A 15,428-nucleotide genomic window follows, 5' to 3' on the forward strand; every position below is an offset into this window, starting at 1 on the left:
TTTCAAATCAATTATAGAAAAAATAAACAATTTAATGAATATTGTCCATCAATTTTGGAAAAAAATTATATCTGAGATTCAGTTTTAGTTGGATTATGATTTGAATGTAAAAATTGACTCACTAAATTATTAGAAAGTTAAATTAATATTTTTAATATCTTGGAGTCAGAAAGAATTTTCAGTAAGATTATTAAAATTTAGTGACACCTTGATATCATTCTACTTCAAAATTCAATTTATCCAGAGATATCCTCCTTATTTATTTTTCTTGCCCACCCCTTATTCATTTGTCAAGTTCCAGAATCTACTGAATAATTGTGTAAATAAGCAATAAAAATATTTTAAGTTAGAAAATTAAAGTATTACCAATCACATTTGTTACAAAGAACTTTGGATGACATTTTATTTCTAGCTCCTATCTTTATTTATTTTTTAATTTATTTTTTATTGATTATGCCATTACAGTTGTTCTATTCCCCCCCTTCATTCCCCTCCACCCTACCCCCCATCCCCACCATTCCCCCCCTTTAGTTTATGACCATGTGTCTCAAGTTCTTTAGATTCTATATTTCCCATACTATTCTTGCCCCCCCATCTATTTTCTATCTACTGTCTATGCTACTTATTTTCTGTATCTTCTCCCCCCTTCTCCTCCTCAAACTCCCCTGTTGCTAACCCTCCATGTGATCTTCATTTCTATGTTTCCACTCCTGATCTAGCTGTCCTTTTAGTTTGCTTTTGTTCAAGCCCTTATTATATGAAATGTTAAAGGGACTTACCTAAGAAAAAGAAGTTAAAAAAACATGAACAGTGAAAGGACAGCAAACTCACAGTTATTAACAACCACACCTAAAACAAAAGCAATCTAGCTCCTATCTTTAATTCAGTGTAGTTACAGTCAGAGGTTCAGAATCTCAGAGAGCTTGAATGGCCCTGAGAAGTCTTATAGTATAAACTGCTCATTTCACAGATTTAGAAAGAAGGAGTTCATACAGGTATCCACTCTAGGAAGACAAACAACTCAATTAAAAAATAGGCAAAGGAACCTGAACATACCCTTCTCCAAGGAGGGACACACAGAGGGCCCAAAGACATATGAAAGGATGCTCAGTATCACGAGCCAACAGAGAGATGCAAATTAAAACCACAATGAGATACCACTTCACATTGGTAAGAATGGCTATCATTACCAAATCAACAACTAAGTGCTGGCAAGGTTGTGGAGAAAAAAGAACTGTAGTACACTGTTGGTGGGAATGCAGACTGGTGCAGCCACCATGGAAAACAATTTGGAATTTCCTCAGTAAACTAAAAATGGAACCCCTTTTGACCTGGCACTTCCACTGATTATACCCTAAGGAGCCTGAAACACCAATTCAAAAGAACCTATGCACCCCAATGTTCACAGCAGCACAATTTACAATAGCCAAGTGTTGGAAGCAATCTAAGTTCCCATCCATAAACAAGTGGATCAAAATACTATGGTACATTTGCACAATGAAATACTATGCAGCAGAAAGAAAGAAGAAGCTCCTACCCTTTGCAATAGCATGGATGAAACTGGAGAGCATTATGCTATGTTAAATGAGCCAGGTGGTAAAAGACAAATACTATACGATCTCACCTATAATTGGAACCTAATCAACAAAACAAACAAGAAAGCAAAATATAACCAGAGACTTTGAAATTAAGAACAAACTGACAGTAACCAGAGGGGAGGTTGGAGGGGATAATGGGGGGGGGGAGCAAGAAGGTTTGTCAAGAAAGAGGTATGAAGGACACATGGACAAAGCCAAAGGTGGGTAGGATCGAGGGTGGGAGGTGGGGATGACTGAGGTGGTGGGGAGAGTGATTGGGGGGATGGAGACAACTATACTTGAACAACAATAAAAAAGAGAAAAAAATTAAGTAGGAGTTCAGGAGAATTTGTTGATTCCCTTCATATCTCACAGTAGTAGATGAACTAAGACCAGGAGTTTCCTTACTTAAGTCTCATCTCTGTGATTCTTTCATTAAGTTAAAATTAAACCATCTATAAATCAAACTAATATGATAGCAAACTGCAATCCTGGTTCTCAATTATATATTTTAATCTCCCCAGAGATAAGTTTTCAACCTCATTATGCTGGATTTTGTCACATATATCTTCACCTTAAACACCTTAAATTTTACCTTTTAGAAATAATTTTAATTACAAAGTGGACAATTAATATGAAGTTATATATGTATATATGAAGTATGTATATATCTATACATATATATATCTTACCAATAGTCTGCAAGTCAGAGATCAATCTAATAAAGAAAAAGAAGTTTAAATTTGGACCTTTTATTTTTAAAGTACTTCCAACTCATTTCCTTCAAACTATTAAAAATATTAGAATTTATAACTTGAAAAGACACTTAGAAAAAGTACTGTGTAATTCTCTTCATTTCCACATGGGATGAGTGGTATACAGAGAGTAGAGGCCTAATAAGTTCTTTGCTTTATGTCCTCATTAAGCAAAACTGAGGCCTTATAAAAATTGGTCTGGCACCACTTCACAGAAGAACATCCAGGAAGAGAAACCCAGCTGTCAGACATAAGTAGGTATTCAGAGCACTCAGACCTTGGTCGAAGGAACAGTGAGTCATATGAAGTGCAATGTGCAAAGGAAGCTGACACATAAAAGGATAACACAACAATGATGAGTTCCCAAAGACATGCTGAGGGACAAAGAATAATTATAGAGGGTCTATTTTGGGGTCCAACAGAATGACTTGGAAATGTAAAAATCAGAAGAAGAAATTATGTCACTCGAGTTTGATTTAATGAAATAATTTAGTGCAATTTGTTTATTATTAATGCTATTATAGTTTATTAGGATGATACATGATTTAGTCGTTAAATACTTTGGAGTTTAACAATGACTGTGGACAGCATGACTTTGGACAGGAAAGCTACTTTAATTTTATAGGAAAGGGGGCTGGATGTATAATAATTGCATAATTAACATCTTACCTGGCATGGAGCTATAATGCCAAACATAAGTAAGACACCCCCAAGGGCAACAGTTATCTTTTTGGAACCACCAACGTCCCTGAAGCTTGTAGTTCATATCCAGGATTTAAACTGAAAATGCTTTGCCAAGGAGTTCTAAAAATAGTACCTTGAAGAACTTAAATATTTTAAAAAGCTCACCCTCCACCCATTTTCCTGTTCCCTTATTTATAAATGGTATCCTTTAATGTTTCAATTATGAGAAAGGTTCATAGCCATTTATAGAAATATAACAGTGACTATGTGAATCAGAAAACAAACAATTCTTCAGAAGAAAGGAATTTAGTTCAAAGGAGCAATGTACCCTTATTATTTTACAACATTAAATGGTTTGTTTTCTATATATGTATAGTATCATATAGTTACAGTTATTACATTAACCATAAGCATTAATATCTGTGTATATGTATGTATATATGTATGTCATATTTTTGGCTAATATTACCAAATTACTAATATTACTCAATCTGATAGGATCTATTCAAATTAATTTAACACTGCTATCCTTGGCCAATGGCACAAGAACAGGAGGTTTAAATCCATACCCAAAGGTCCCAAAAAATTGATTTGGTAAGTTTTGTAACACCTTTTCTTAAAGATGCCCTGAAGTTCATCTTTATCAGTATTTTGTTAGACTGATTTTCTGTTTTTCTTTAGTTGGAAGTTATCTGAAGTTAAGTTATACATAATTCTGAGAAATCTTCCTTCCTATTGTTAACGTGTTCCTATCATCCTCAGCTTCAGTGCAATTCCAACACATTACTGTGAAGTCGTGAGTGTTCTGCTGTAACATATGCAGTACCTGAAAGTAGGGTCATCCAGAGTTTTGACAGGTGGCGGCACAAGTGGTGGGTGTATCATCGTAGTACCCTGGACGACAAGAGAACATTGCTGTGAATTGGGTTAAAATGTGAATAGTGAATAGTGGAATTTTACAGAATTTAATTTTTTTGTAGTTTTTTTTGTTAGAATCTTAAACAGACATATTTTAAATGTAGATTTTTAATGAGAGGTTGGTTGCCACCACGCTAATCTGCAAGTAAACCAGAACTTTGTTCTTGGGACCTTACTTCTTAAGAATGAGGGTAGCAGGGAGCACACACATAAAGGCTGATCCCTGTCATCCAAGAGCTCAGCACTGGGAAGAGGAGGGTGCCTGACATGTTCAGGAGAAAGGTTGTTGCTGGAAGAAAGAGTAACCTAGTCAAATGATACTAAGGAAGTAGTGATGGGAGTGGTTCAAAGTGCAGAAAGAGGAGGAATTAGTGAGGGGGAGAGACAGAGACCCTGGCACAGAGGGAGGCAGAGGATGGACCACAACAGTAATGATATCTGCCTTTCCTTAAACACACAGCATTATTGACAAGCGAGGTTCATCCACTGCTAAACAAAGACTTTGTGTATATAAATGTGTTTTATGTGCACAGTCTCAGAGTCAAACTGATGTTGAGATCAAGATACAGGTATAACTTTGTTTACCTTGTTTTGCATTTACATACTGTTTAGACTTGTAGAACTTCAAAAATGTAAAAATTGTATTTGCATATTATTTATCTTCATTAGCTTTATTGGGATTTGAGATCCTTCTATGGTTTATATGGCTTCATATGCTTATCCTTAAGAATTATCAATTTGCTGCTAATTCTAATTATAATCTCTGAATTATTCTGAATTATTGCCAAGGATTTCTATGCAGTCAACACAGTAAGTGAAAACTCAAAAGCATTATGAAAATTTATGTTAAAATCAATCTAATCTCTGCAATCAAATATTTTGTGATCAAATATTTTATTTTATAAAAAACTATTTTATAACATTATGAATTTAAATAATTTATTATCCATTATTATAAATTGTCTAGTTTATGTTACAATAGATTCATGATCTGATCATATTAAAGCTATGTATATTTTACACCAATGAACACTGTATTATATTTAGAATCTGGATGTTCTACAAGCTACTTTGAAAAAAATAAAAGCTCTTTCTAGTCTCAGACTTTACTGGTATATGCATGGCTACAGAAGGTTCAAAGTTGAAATTTATTTTGAGTGTCATCCCGACATGCTGGAAGTGGCGCTAGAAATAGAAATGACATGACATATTGTTTTTTCTTTTCTGCATAGTTCTAGAGGTTTAATTTGTCATCACAGCTGAAAATGCTATGAAATAATCTTTCTCCCCTCTTGGTGATTTGGAATAACTAGAAAACAAATGTGTCAATGGTTCTGGCTGTTAGAAAATTTGTTGATGAGTTAATTTTGGTTAGTACGTGTATTTTGCATATTAATAAAATAATGTACATGTCATCATGGTCTTCCACTTTCCAAAAATATACTAATATTCAAGAGGAGAGGATACAGGAAAAAACATTATAAATTCTTAGTGAAAATAACAGAGATACCTACAACTAAAAACAAAACAATCCAACTGATTTTGTTGAAATAGCCCCATTGGCTGAAAAGATTACACAATGATCAAAACCAACTAAAACTTAAAAACACAGAAAAGAAACACAGCAAATAAGAAAACAGATAAATCTTTATCAAGAGGAAATCAGAACCTTGAAGAAATATATTGGTTAAATTCAGCTAATGGTATAAGAGCTAATGGTATCAAGTGGTTTCCAAGCTGAGGGAGTATATGAAAGACACACACTTTAATGCCTTCTATGATTTTCCATGTGTAAGAAATAGTTTTTACCACAGTAGAAAGATAATAGCTCTTTCAACAGATGGTAAGTGAAATAAATGATTTTAAATATTCAAAAGCTTATAAAAACACGCAATACATGCCATTACACAGTTGTGCAAACTCACAAAACGTCTAACACTAAGAGTGAACCCTAATGTATCCTATTGACTGTGTGCAATCATGATTTGTTGACACAGGTTCACCGATTATAACCAATGCACCACTCCAGCAGAGGATGCTGATGACGAGAGAGGCTAGAAGTGCGTGGGGACAGGGGGATAGGGGAAATCTTTGTTCCTTCTCTTCAACTTTGCTGTGAACCTGAAAGTGGTTTAAAAAACATCTACAACGAAAAAGCACGCACATGTCATCATGGAAGTATTCACTTCCTTCCTCTTTATTTTGAAGATTTTGATATGTATTTGATCGGATTTTTGAATAAAGGGAAATGGAATGTTAGGAATATGGTCCTCAGCATTATTCATCTGCGTCCTTGTTCATGATGAGAAGTGCTGTTTACACCTTCCCAGTTCTGAAAGCAATAACACCTACTCCCTCTATTCCCTGGATGTCCTAACCGAAAAGAAATAGTCCTTCTCTAAATAATTAGAAGCAAAAAGTGGCTTATCCATGATTCTCCAAAATTAAGTTACTCCTATCCAATTAGAAACAAGTGTTTCAGAGGGAAATTATAATTCATTTTACATATCAGTCTGCTGTGATCATAATCAAAGCAATGCAGATTGAAACTATGAGATGCTACAAACACCCACCAGAGTGAGGAAATTTTCACTAAAAAGTCTGACAGTAATACAAAGTATCAGAAAGGATGTGGTGCAATGGAAAACTCATACACTGTTGGTAGGGGTATAAATTGGCATAAGCACTTTGAATTTTTAGGATCCTGAAACCCCACTGGCAAGTGCATTGATTAGAGAAAGTCGGGCACATGTGCACCAAGACATACTATAAAAAAGTGTCCATGGCCTCATCGTTATGGCAGGAAAATGGTGGAAGCAATCCAAATGTCTCTTAGCAGAAGAAAGAATAAAATACCTGTGGAACATACATACTATGAAACTCTTCAACAATGAAAACAAAAAAACCCAGCCGCACTCATTAACAGGGAAGCATCTCCAAAACCCAGGGCTGGATGAAAGAAGCCAGGAAGGAATCATCATATTGAGAATGCTTCCATTTTCATAACAGAAAATAAAAACAGCAGAACTAAATTGCTTAGAATTTATACATGTGTAGTAAAGCCATGTAATAAGGCAGGGAATGGTAAGTACAAGTTTAAGATAATTGTCTACATCAGGAGACGTGTATGTGATGATCAAGAAGGAACAAGATAGACAACTGTAGTCTAGGTGTTGGGCATTTATTTATTGAAACTGTATGTTTATGCTATACATAAACTCTATGTATGAGATTTACAGCTTTTAAAAAGTTTTTGTAGAACAGCATGAAGATTATGATTTCTTACTCTGGAACTATATATTGTGGTGGACTTATGGATCAAAATATTAGAATGCAGTGAATATGGGATAGGTCAGAGTGGGTGGGTGGAGGACGGGACTGCCTGACGCAGTACAATCCAGTTTGGAAGTTTACTTCCTTTTGTCGGACTATTGTTTATATCAGACCTTTCACAATATAAACCCTTCACATTTTACCGAAACAATTTAGGTGTGTGAATTCTATTTGGCTTTAGGTTACTTCCCAATTTATACAGAGAAAATTTTGGAACACCAATAATGAACACCTAGGAAACATGTATGTGTATTTCAATGAAAGAGGAGCCAGTAAAGTTGTATTTGCACTTTTACCAAGTCCCTAAGACTTAAGTTAGGATATTCAGACATGGGAAATGTGTCCCCAAATCATCAAAGTAATAATTCTCAAAGCAAGAATTAGAGGGAAAGGTAATAAATAGAAGGTCTGTCCAGAAAAAGTCCAGGCATTGTTAATACAGGGCCCAGCAGAAGTGACTCCTGCTCAAGTGTGGTTGGTAGGGTGATAATATGGGTGTAATAATTTATAGTTTTAATTTGAACATATCACCTAAATGTCATATGGTGTGCTTGAGTATAATATTGTTATGTTACAGAATTACATGTTCATGATTTTGTAATAAAAGATTTTGTAACAAACAATTGCATTATTTGTGCTGGACCCTGTAATAAGAACATTTGCACCACATTGATGTAGCCTGGCATCCAAGGAGAGTGGACTGGAATGTGCATGTGTGAACAATGATGGCTTCACTGTACTAGTCAGTGGGGGCAGAAGACGCTGTTGAGTGAGCGTGTGTACTGTGTGGCTATTACATTCAAAATGACTGAGGGAGTAGAGCAATGAATATGCATCAGATTTTACATTAAGCTTGAACATTCCTCCATGGAAACTATTTGGACGATTCAGAAGGCTGCAGTTATTGGCAACTGGTGATTGTCAGCACCTGCTCATGTATCATGTCTCATTCAGAGTTTTTTTGAGAAACATCAAATCATCCAGGTGACTCAGCCTCTGTATAGTCCAGATTGGGTACCCTGTAACTTCTGGCTTTTCCCAAAACTATGAGTAAAATCACCTTTGAAAGGTAAGAGGTTTTGGACCATTGATGAGATTCAGGAAAATACAACGGGGCAGCTGATGGCAATTGAGAGAACTGTGTGAGGTTCTAAGGTGTCTACTTTGAAAGAGACTGAGGTGTCATTGTCCTGTGTACATTGTACCTTATATCTTCTCCAAGAAATGTCTCTATTTTTCATAGTACATGGCTGGATACCTTCTGGACATTCTTCATATGTCTTGTTATTTACGTGTACTGAACTACAGTTCGGTGTGAATTTGTGTTTATCATTTCCTTATTTAGACATGTGTCTTGATCACTCCTTTTTATTGTTATTATAAATTTGAACCTAATCATGTTATGTTTTATTTTCACAACATCCAGAGTTCAGTAGAGAGAAACTGTTTTTGGAGCACACAAGGATCACCTGAGCATCACCTCCCTCTGTATGCTGAGCATGCTCTGACTGATTCCGCAGGTTTGAAATGAGCCAGGGGTTTGCATTTTACCAAACAGCTCTACTACTTTAGATGTGGTCTGATTAATGTAGCCCAATTACTGGACTACCTTTTGAGAAACTGTCCTAGACAGACTAAGTCTTTCCAAGGACATCAAGACCCTATGAATTCTCCACTTTAAAGTCAAGTCCTTATCTTAACCAATTGGGTCCAAGCCTCAGACCCTGATGACCACCCAGGAGGTGGTGTTTGCTTCTCACAACTTCTTCACAAATATTCCTTACTTCTTATCAGAAGGAATAACCCCTAGATTTAGCACTCAACCCCACTATCGAAACAAAAAGACAGAGAAAGTTTTCTTATCCTAAATGTTAGGACAAGCAGCTGGAAGACATTTGCATACTAACAATTTGTCCATGGCAATGGAACCAAAGTATCTCCACATCTTAATTAATGCAGTTCAGTGCTGTGTTTTTGTTCCCTAACCTTTCTGGCAAATACAATATGTCTTATTGTACTAATTATCTTCTTTATAACCTCTCCTTTTTCAACTCTCTTTTGCTGTCTTTAGTTTATTCACCCCCCCCATCCTCCCCCTTTTTTCATGGTTTCATTTTCTTTTAAATCCCACCCCTCACTTAGCTTTTACTCAGTCTTTTTCACTTGGTAAGTAATAATTACTAAGTTAACTACATTCTTACAGTCACATATCTTCCTTCTCTAGGTGAAAAATGTTCTGAATCATCTCTGTTCTGTTTTTCTAACTGGTCCTTAATTCCCTAATCTTGTTTCTTTAAGTTCTAGTTTCATCAACTTCTGGGTGAATCTCCAAGCCCTTCACCTTAACATTTACTAAGACACTGTCAGCAGACCTATGATAAAGTGAGGCCTTCTGGCTTTACTGCAAGGAAACAATGTTTAGGCTGTGTAAAATTATTATATGTTTTAAAACATGCAATTAAAAGAGTTGTTACATGGAAACACGGAGAGTACATCTACTCCATAAAAAAATGAGATGAGGATGTAGTAGGAGGAATTAGTTAAAATAGACTAATCAGAAAATTGTTAATAACATTTGTTTGTGAGCAACACCATGAATTACACAATTGACTTATGGTTACATTACATGTTGTAAGTTAGCTGGCTATGTCTCCAACATTACTATCAATCTCCTGAAATACAGACAGTTAACACAATCAAGGTGATCCGGCATATGTAAGAACCGAAGAACTACTAAAACAAATATGAATTTTATTCTACTTAATTTTATCTCCTTAAATCATTGTACAATGGCAAGTCGATTGTAATAATTTGTGAAACTTTTCAAAGCAATTTATTGTTAATGGTTAATTTAGTATCAGCTAACTACTCAGATTTCAAAACAGCCTTTTTATCCTACAAGTAACATTCCATTACTAAAGGCTCTCAAGACAGAATGTGTGGTGCCTCCAGAGAATATAGTTGAGAGTGATCAAATATTTTGGCATTGCTTTTTTATCTGAATAGGACTACTAGAAGTACCCACTTGTTATTGCAGGGATTGATACTAGCTTGAGAAAGTATGAAGTATTTCTTCTCACCAAGAGAAATTAGTCATTTTTGCACGTTGATTTAAAGTGCAAACTACTTGAATTGAAAATTCTGTCAAGGCTTTCTTATTGTAAAGTTTAAGTGGCTTTTCCACGATTTCATCAAGCTCATTCAATTAGAAATGTCACTCTTCTCTTTTTAAAAGTAGAGCTATTGTATCTTTATTATTGTTTTTGTCTATTTTAAGCTACTTTGGACAAAGAGAATGCATTGAAGACTACTGGGTTGCAATGCTATATATATACACACAAAATAAAGCAAATGTGGAGTAATTCTTAAAAACACAATACAGTTTTTGTTAGGCATTATTATCATTTAGGTTTTGTAATAGTAACTTTGTTATAAGTATACTATCCAATAATGACCACATCAAATAAAGTCAGAGAGTTCAAAGAGTTGTTTTATAATTTACTGTATGTTTTGAGCAATACTTCATCTAGGACAGACAGTTTAATTTAGACTAGTTTGTTGCTTATGGTTTAAAATCCAGTTAGTGTCTTATTACATAATAGGTTGAAGGACAATACAATTACAACCTTGATGCATTTTACATGTGTATTTTCTTGAATGCTATGGATGTATTTTGAAAATTTATTTCTTAAAAGAAAATTTGAGAAAATATGTATATATCCTGAGAGAGATATACATATCTGGGCTCAGATTCTAGGTGGATGAACAATTAGCACTTTGCTTTAAAATAAAATTAAGTTAGCTATGGAAGTCTCAAACATAAGCAAACTCTAAATTAGAAAAGAAAAGTATTATACATTGTAATTGTGTTATTCAAAAAGGTCTTGTGATAATCCATCATGAGACTCTCAAACAAATCATGAGTTTATTTAATAACATATATGTATACGTGTACATATATTTCAAATGATAAAATAGTACTTTGGCTTTAAGTATGGAAAACTTGCCAAACAATCCAACAATGAAAGGTCATTCACAGTTGGCATTATATTCAGAATTATCTTTAAATGTTTAATAATCAACAATTTTAAAATACCTGATAAAGTATAGATTAACAAACATGTACCTTATCACTTATCAAACAGATGTATAATTTTTTGGCAATGACACAGAATTTGTGTTCCACCACATTGTTTTTTTGTGGGACTTATTTTCTTTCTTACAATTTCACTGCTAAGTTTCCTTTTTTATCCTTCTTCTATAGACTTTTTGTGTTATTGTCCAGAAAGGCAATAAGTAAGGGAGTAAGGCTTTTGTTGGGAGGCAAGAGTTGGCAACTCTGCCAGTTTCAACAAGAAATTCTGCCAATTTCAGCCAGTTTGGCCATTTGGGGAAATGCTTCAAAATTTTGTGTTCAAATATTGAGCAACCTTCTTATGTACCCTAGTTTGAAAGGTCACTCATTAGAATTCAGTGAAACCTCAACAGTAAATACATTACAGAAGCATCTTTGCTAATTTATTTTTCTTTAAAAAAACAGTGAAGGGATAAATATTAGGTTGACCAAAGAATAATAAAATGATAATTAGTTTCTGAATATTTTCTCTTTGGCAATGTGTAGTGATTCTAATATCTCCAGAATTTCAGCTCAAGAGTGTATGTACACTGCATAGAAAGTCATATAAAGTCACTACCAAGTTGTCTGTGGAGACTAATATAATGAAATACATTCATTCATATAATCATTTAAAATATTTTTGAATTTATTGGGGTAACATTGGTTCATAAAATTATAGAGGTTTCATGTGTACAATTCTATAATACATCATCTGTATATTGTATTGTGTGTTCACCACCCAAAGTCAAGTCTCCTTCGATCACCATTTATCCCCTCTTTACCTTCTGTACTTCCCTCCCCCACCCCAAACCTCTGGTAATCACCACCCTGTTGTCTGTGTCTGTGAGTTTTTCTTTTTTGCTTAATCGCTTCCCCTTTTTCACCCAGTCCCACAAATCCCCTTCCTCATAACAGTTGTCAGTCTGTTTTCTGTATCTACGGTTCTGTTTTTCTTTTGTTTGTTAGTTTATTTTTTCATTAGATTCCAAACATAAGTGAAATCACAGGGTATTTGTTTTTCCCTTGACCAGCTTATTTCATTTAGCATAATGCTTTCAGGCTCATCCATGCCATCACAGAAGGGTAAGGTTTCCTTCTTTTTTATGACAGAGTAGTATTCCACTGTGTAAATGTACCGCAGTGTTTTTATCCACTCATCTACTGATGGGCACTTGCACTGCTTCCAAATGGTGGCTATTGTAAGCAACGCTGCGGTGAACATAGGGGTTGCACATATTCTTTCTAATCGGTGTTTTGGGTTTTGGCGGATATATTTTGGAAATGGAATTGCTAAATGTTAAACATTTGCCAAGTGAAGACATTTATCTAGATCCTTAGAATATATTAGTGAGGAAAAAAGGCAGCAAAGCTTGTACTTGTAGAGCTTACATGTCAGTGGTATGGACATAAAATAAAAAAAAACAACATAGAAAATATATCAATTATACTAAGTGGTGTGTTGCAAGGTGATTAGTGTTATAAGAAAAAGTTAGGACAAAGTAAACAAGCTAAATCTGAGCAAGATGATTGTGACGGTGTAGGTATAGGTTTTTAAAAAGTGATGAGGATAAGCCCCATGGAAAAGTTTATATCAGTAAAGCCTATAGCGAGGTGAGGGACTCAGGCAGATGGATACCTGAGAGAAGAACATTCCATGTTCATTGAATAAAAACCCACAGCCAATTTTAAATCCTCTTTTAGATAATGTGCTTACTTTCCTTTAAACTTCTGCAAATTGGTATTAGAAGTGCTACCAAAAAGTAAACTTGTCTGGAGGTGAAGGACTCAATAAAAAGAAGAGACACTAAATCTGACATCCAGGAATCATGAGCCAACAAATGAAAAGGATTATCAATTTTTTATGTTCAGGTACTATAATGATGGATATGTAATGAACAGTAGAGAAAAGAAGATACAACAAATTTATAAAGTTACTCAGATGATTTATTCAAATAAACATTTCCTCATTAACATCTGTTATGTTCTATATCAATAAAGTAATATGATACACATTGATCTTTGTTGTTTACTACCATTTAATTTAATGCCAAAGAGTTATTCAAATTGGACTTGATATACTGTGATAGCTCTCCAGATAGGAAAGCTAAAAATTGTACTTAGAGACTTTTCCTTCCATGATTATAACATTATGCGATTATGTCTGGAAGATAAACATACACCAGGATGTAGGACAATACTTGAAGTCTAAACAATTTTGAGTAATTAAGAGCAAAGTATTGTCTAATTGTACCAACCTAACTTTTTTTAAGCACATGCTATTTCTAGACTTACATCACAGACTTAATGAAAACCTTTCAGGACAAATTGAACTGAAGTCTCCTGTTTCTAAGTTAAGGATCCACTAGATATATTTAATTTATTCAGGCCTTTAGCTTCAGAAACTACATATAATGTTATACGTTTTGAACACGTAGTCTTTTATGATGCATATGGTACTAGAATGGAGACAGTTGAGGATTTATAACCTTGAATGTGAAAACTTTTATGGTTACTGGCAGTGTGACAGTTGAGAACTTGGTAAGCAAACAGCTTTCAGATTAATCTGAAAAATTGCACTTAGTGGATTTTTCCAGGGATTTTTGAGTGATACAAAAACTCAAATATAAACTCTGTTAAGTTTGATATTTTTATTTGCAAGAAAGTATGCTGGAATCTGGTCATTAAATATGCACATATATAATTTTATGATCAAAAGACTTTGCAAGTCTTTAAAAATAAGTTTTGAGTTGATAACATGGAATGCAGAAAAGGAAATTCTTTAGAAAAATGTAAAATTAAGGAAGTGAACTATTGTGAATGATTCAATTAGTTAAAATGTTAACAGTATTTAGGAAAATTGTTATATGGGTTTCACCCCAGTCAGCTTGTTTTAGATGTTAATACTCATTCACATCTCATTTGAAGGCCTTTCTCTTCAAATTAATGAAACTAAATATTTTTCAAAGTTTTATTCTTAAGAATATTATTTTATTAACCACATTTTTGTGTCTTGAACAATATTTGATACACAGTTATGATGTTATTGATGGATTTAGGGGAAAGGAATTATTTCTATTAAGTAACGAAAGGTCAGATTTGGTGGGTCATTATCTTCATTTGACTTTGTATAACATCAGCAATGAGAGGTCTAAGGTATATAATATATGCAATAGCACCACAGAATAGTTAGGATTTAGGGTCACAGTAGACATAGTTGAAACCAGAGCTTTTTCAGTGATAATTGGTTGACTTTGGGCGCACCATGTAATTCTCTGAGCTTAATGTGTAAAAGAATGAAAAAATGTTTTTGTTTAATATACAGTCTTAACTTGTTAGAATGAAGAAACCTTTTACGTACTCAAGTTTTATAGAAATTGTGATTAACAACATTAGTTTCACTAGGTTCTGGAATATATTCCATGATGGCCAGAGTGTGACCACTCTAAAAACTTTAGTTACAAACCACACTTGTTCCCTTTTCCTGTCTTTTGCAGAGATTGTATTCTGATTGTCTTTATGTTGATTGTGCAATGAGTTTTTGCATAGAAATAAGTTATATCTTGAGCTCTTTTTACAAAAGATTTGTGATAAGCACTATAAATTGTTGAACACCTACTAAGTCTCAAGTGTCAGGCTAAACATGTGCCATGTGTTGTTGCACTGCTCACAACATTCAGATTGTCACTACCATTTTACAGATGAGAAAAGGGAACTAATAAGTGGTGATTTGGGGGCTCATATGTACATAACTTGAGTCCAAAGTCCATTAAATTGTACTTAATATAGCATATATTTTAACTGTAGTTTTTATTATTCTTTAATTCTTTGCAATTGATACGAGAGTAGAAAAAAATAAAAATAATTTCTTGCTGAGCACACAATCTCATGGATTAACCAGGAAACCCAAGATTATTTACTTTACTATTGTTTCAATACAATGGGACATTCTACACTTGAACCTAAGGTTGTGGGAACAGCATCTATTCACACAAAGGATGACTAGACCAGCCACCAACTGGAAAAGGAAGCTGAATGGTTAGGAGC

General features: G+C 34.2%; 1 protein-coding gene across 5 annotated transcripts in view; it reads right to left on the reverse strand.

Moving 5' to 3' along the window:
• CALCRL (calcitonin receptor like receptor) overlaps nucleotides 1–15,428 on the reverse strand; it is an 88,756-nt gene that overhangs the window by 67,035 nt on the left and 6,293 nt on the right. For 4 of the 5 annotated variants that reach the window (XM_037162950.2, XM_037162953.2, XM_037162949.2 and 1 more), the window contains exon 2: nucleotides 3,843–3,910. The exons of the other annotated variant lie outside the window; for it this stretch is intronic. The gene's annotated coding sequence lies outside the window, so the exon portion shown is untranslated. The remainder of the gene's footprint in view (nucleotides 1–3,842; nucleotides 3,911–15,428) is intronic. 5 annotated transcript variants of the gene reach the window in all.

This window comes from Artibeus jamaicensis, unplaced genomic scaffold (genome assembly GCF_021234435.1).
Source record: "Artibeus jamaicensis isolate MK-2021 breed Jamaican fruit bat unplaced genomic scaffold, CSHL_Jam_final contig_391, whole genome shotgun sequence".
In the NCBI taxonomy this organism is placed as follows: Eukaryota; Metazoa; Chordata; class Mammalia; order Chiroptera; family Phyllostomidae; genus Artibeus; species Artibeus jamaicensis.